The sequence below is a fragment of the Lepisma saccharinum genome, chromosome 22 (assembly GCF_977018435.1).
Source record: "Lepisma saccharinum chromosome 22, izLepSacc3.1, whole genome shotgun sequence".
Lineage (NCBI taxonomy): Eukaryota > Metazoa > Arthropoda > Insecta > Zygentoma > Lepismatidae > Lepisma > Lepisma saccharinum.
In genome coordinates, this window is record NC_139250.1 from 34322274 (window position 1) to 34327373 (window position 5100).

Here is a 5100-nt window from a genome sequence, read left to right on the forward strand (position 1 = left end):
ATATATCACATCTTTCAGACAGCCTTTTGCGTTGCAATGAGTGTTATGAGTGCTTCACGATTCGTATCGAAAGAATCAAACATTTTAGCACTGTTGTTATAATTCCGATCCTATACAGCACACCACAGGTGGATCTAGAATTTATTTCAGGGAGGGGCACACAATATGCTGTCAGTATATTGTAAGACATAACACTGGAAATACGATGTGCAGATTTTTCGACATATTAAAAAGAGCCTAATGTATATGTTATACATATTCACTTCAAGACAATTACAAGGGTTCTAGGTCCAATTTGTGGTTAGAAAATCTAATCGGGATGGAACCCCCCAACATGGAATCCGATCCAGTGTAGTATGTACCTCCACCAGAACACTAACCCAGGATGCTTTCATTATAAGGTGATAGCATTTGGAGATTTAATAAGTTCTACGCTATTTATATTAACAATGATTACATAAAGAAACAGATAAGCTTGAGAATTAATTTCCTCAGAAGATAACATCGAAAATATTCGACCTAAAATTCTTTCACTTTGTATCCACCAGTCAATGCTATTACCTTGTAACCAACAAGTCCCGAATTTGATTTCCGGCATCAACTTAAGTGTCGCATAAATCTGGTCCCTATTTATGTATTTGTACTAAACTTTAATTGTTTTAACTACCTACAAAAGGATTGTTTTAATACTATCCATACTTTTTATACACTATCTACCAAAAAGTAATTGGGCACCTGTACAAAAAGGTTGTCTGGTGGTGCGAACCCTGTTAGAACCTCGTGGAGCCATCTCTTGCTGCTATAACAGCAGCCACCATGTCAGGCATACTCTCGACTAGTTTGTGGAGGACGTCCATTGGAATGTGTCGCCATTCCTCTTGCAAGATCTCACTCATTTGGACAATGGAATTTGGCCGCATGTCCCGAGACCTCACCCGCCAGCCCACTGCATCCCAAATGTGTTCTATGGGATTGAGATCAGGACTCTGTGCAGGCCAGACCAATCGGTGAACATTGTTGTCGGCATACCACTGCATAGTAGCCTCCGAAACATGGCACCTAGCATTGTCATCCTAGAAGTAACAGGGGTCCATTCCGTAAAAACGCCACAAGGTTGGGAGCATTTTATTGTCTAGTATTGTACAGTACGCCTGTGAGTTCATTGTGCTACGAACAACCAGCAGTGGTCTCACACCGTAGTACGAGAAACAACCCCAAAAAATTACTCCACCACCACCAAATTTCCTGGTAGGCCTATACACTCTGGTAGAAGCCGTTCCCCGGGTAGCAGCCAAATCCATACACATCCATCAAACCGAAACAATGTGAATCTCGACTCATCACTCCACAGAACCACTTTCCACTGCTCCAGTGTCCAGTTGTGACGGTCCAAGCACCACTTCAGACACTGAGCTTTATTCACCTTGGTGATATGCAGCTTATGTGCTGCTGCTTTTCCGGAATATCTGAGTTGGTGCGCCTCTGTTCGCAATGTTCCAATGGAAACTGATGCCCCTGTTGCTGCCGTAAACTCCTGTCTGATGGTAGCCATCGGCTGTGTCCTGTTTTTGACAATTTCACGTTTTAGAGTTCTCCGATCTCTGTTAGTCAGTTTTTTTTGGTCGCCCGGAACGTTCACCATTGTCACAATGTCCATGCACCTTCCACTTACGAAGCACAAAAGTTATTGTTGATTTGGGCCTGTTTAACTTTGCGGCTATGGCCCTGCTAGACAGCCCACTGAGGTGGCAGCCCACAATTATGCCCTTATCAAAGTCTGATAGCTCTGCACTACGTGCCATCTCTTTCACAAGTGGTTCTCTTGCTCACGGAACAACATGAAGGCCACACGAATCAAATTAGATACTAAATGATTCAAATTAGATTCTAAATTAACCACCATCATAGGCAAAGTAAGTATATACAGGGTGTCATTTTAATGGCGCCCACGGGCCACAGATTCGTATAGAGGACATCAAAACAAACAACTTTTCCCAGTAACATTTTTCTCGTTGGTGCGTCGATTCGACGCTACAGCCGTTCAAAAAAGACCGTTTTGCCGCCTGGATGCTGGCAACCCAACACAACATTTGATCGTACCTGTGACGTCATATCCTGCGGCGAAACAGCGCACGACAGGGTTGCAAGGAACACACAAATTTGGGAAAAATGACAAACTACCAACCAGATTATTAGCTGTAAAACGAAGCGAGAAACGCGTCCAGCAGACCGAACACCATAGCCTACCAGCCAAAAGATCAGCAGTCATCTCAGGGGATGGGGGAAGTGAACCAACGATATGAGAAATGGTAAAAAACGTATTCAAAATGAAATGTCAATGTCGGATTTTGTCTCAGCCTACATCTAAAATATCAACAACAATACATTTTATTGGACTTGCAGCTTACACGTGGCTGTTTACGCCCAACTACATGTCAAATATTTGCAAATCTCGTTGCAAGGTTGATATCTACAGGTTTGTGTCCAGATGCCATGCGGTACTTTTGTGCTGATAACGGAAGTATCCGAGGTTCACGTTGTTACATTACGGCTAAAACAAGTACAACCAAAGCAACAATCTAATGATGAATCAGTACCGAATATACTGCCCTGTTCACATTTGCAAACTATTACATGTGTATCCGGTTCATAGATAAACACATAGTCGTCTTACAGCTTGTATTACTACTACTTATATCCCTGTATTTTCAATCATTTTTGACACTTGCCTTCAGGCGCGTGCCCAGGATTTTCGTAAGGGGGGGGGGTTATGAATCCAACACATTTTCCAGTTCACAGGTCAAATTTCTTGTAATAAATTAGATAATTAATATACTTGAATTTTACCCCAATGAACGCAATCAATGTATTTGCTATGGATGCTTCATGTTTTTATTGCATCATATAAAAGCACCTGCTTGAATATTTCCAAATTATTAATATTTTATATTTAATTGCTCAAATATAATTTTTAAACAAAAAATATGTACACTCAACATTGTAACAACATTAAAGAGATTAAGACTACTTGATGTCTTAAAGACAGTACTAAATAAGGTACCACAGTTCAACAATTTAAATTCTGAAATTTAGGCATCGAGGTTTCTGTGCGAGTTCTGACAAGTAACAAGTAAGTTCGTCACAAGTAAATTTTATATCCCGGTGAATGTTTAGAGCAGCTAACCCATTTAATCTTTCTTCGCAAATGGTATTTCGAAGATAGGTCTTCAACCGCCTCAAAGTTGAGAATGATTTTTCGTTTGATGTTGTTGTTACCGGGATTGTACATAATATGCGCAAACGTGTGTTTACCCAGGGAAATATTACTTCACTGCACATATCAATTGCTTCAAGAGCATTTACTGGACGTGTTTGCATTGCTGCAAAATGACGATACCACAGTCTCATTTCAGTGGGAGCGTCGTCGCCTTGTAATCAAGGTCTCCCGGGTTCGATACCCGATGGAGACACATAGTGGTTCGGATCTCACTTTAAACTTTAGGTCCATTCCCGATTAGCCTCACTGTGCATAAAGTGGATTTAAAACATCAATTTAATGAACATTGTACTTGTTGTGGAGATGATTTTGCTAAATATTGTGTACATTTTTGGCATTGTATTATTATATTATTGGTCAAAACATTTGTTTGACAGTCGACAAACAAATACGAACCCTTTCAGTAATTAACATTTTCTACTACAGTGTCATTAGTATGTCATATTCATTTTCATATTAGGTCTATGGAGAGGAATTTTGTATGTTGTTAACGTTATGGAACTGCGAAACCAACTGTTGAAGGGGCCACTCCCCCCCTTCCCCTCCGAAGCCCAGTACCGCACCGCAGGATCTGTCACTGAGCCCGAAAAATCTTGCCAGACAGTGCTCGAAATGGAAATTCCTAGCCGAAAAGGGAGGGGATATTTGATCGATTTTGGAGATACGAGGGAGTACAACCTTTAATGGATCAACATGGAGGTAGGTGGAGGATGCTCAATATGCAAATTATTCTAATTGAGGGTATGCTTTGTGAAACTTTCTTAACTGGAGGCAGCACCCCCTACTTCGACCACTGATGCCAGAAAAGATGCTTTCAGAAAATGAATTTATTACTGCACACACATATTACTTATTGTATTTGTTGCGTTTGTACAAGAGAAATATTCAGAAGATTTGTAAGGATTATTTACAGTTCACAGGATACCTACCTAGTCTATCCCGTGTCGTAATACAAATTTTATCCCTTTCCTACAAAATAATAAAACTGTCCATGGCAACCGTGATTTTATAATGTGGTTGCATACATATATAGTAGCACCAAGCTTTCTGGGACCTCGGAAAATACGTGAACCACAGGCTTCCCCGTGGCTTTAACTAGCGACACTAGTGGCACTGCTCCGACGCCAGGGTTTCAAATGCCTTGGTGGATCTATAAGATAGTAATATCGTTTTTCGAGGATACGTGAACAAAACAAAAAGTAAATGGTTTTAAAGTCAATTTTATATTCAGATACGTTAATCGGGACTGGACTTAAAGTTTAAATTGGGATACGTACCACTGTGCAATGCACCTTCACAGGGGATCAAACCCAGGACCTCTTTGATTACACCACCATCGGTGAGGCCCCTGAAATCATTGAGGAAACTTGTTCATCTTCATGTTCTCTCGCCCTGTGAAAGTTTATTGGTGATATAGGGTGACATCCTACACACGTCTTCCAGACATACACACGCGGGCACCCCCCTCCCCTGCACACACACGTTTGAAAGCTTACAGCACATGCTGTGCCCTCCCAGAAAAACAATTCTAAATCCGCCTATGAATATATGTGCTATCAAATAATGAACGTCACTTACCTCGAGAGTTCCTTGACATAATTTTGCAACAAGGTTTCCAATATCTTCTGTTATGCCTTCTTGTTGAATATCAGAGTCTGAAAGTTCGCACGTTTCACTCTTGCAATTCGGATGGAATTCCTCTGAACTTAAATCGACCTTTTCTGACGTTCTATTTGTGGAAGGTGGAGATTCAACTTCCATTTTTTGTTTATTTTGGAAATAATCTAATAATGTATTTCTCCTCTTTTCTCTATCCATCTTTA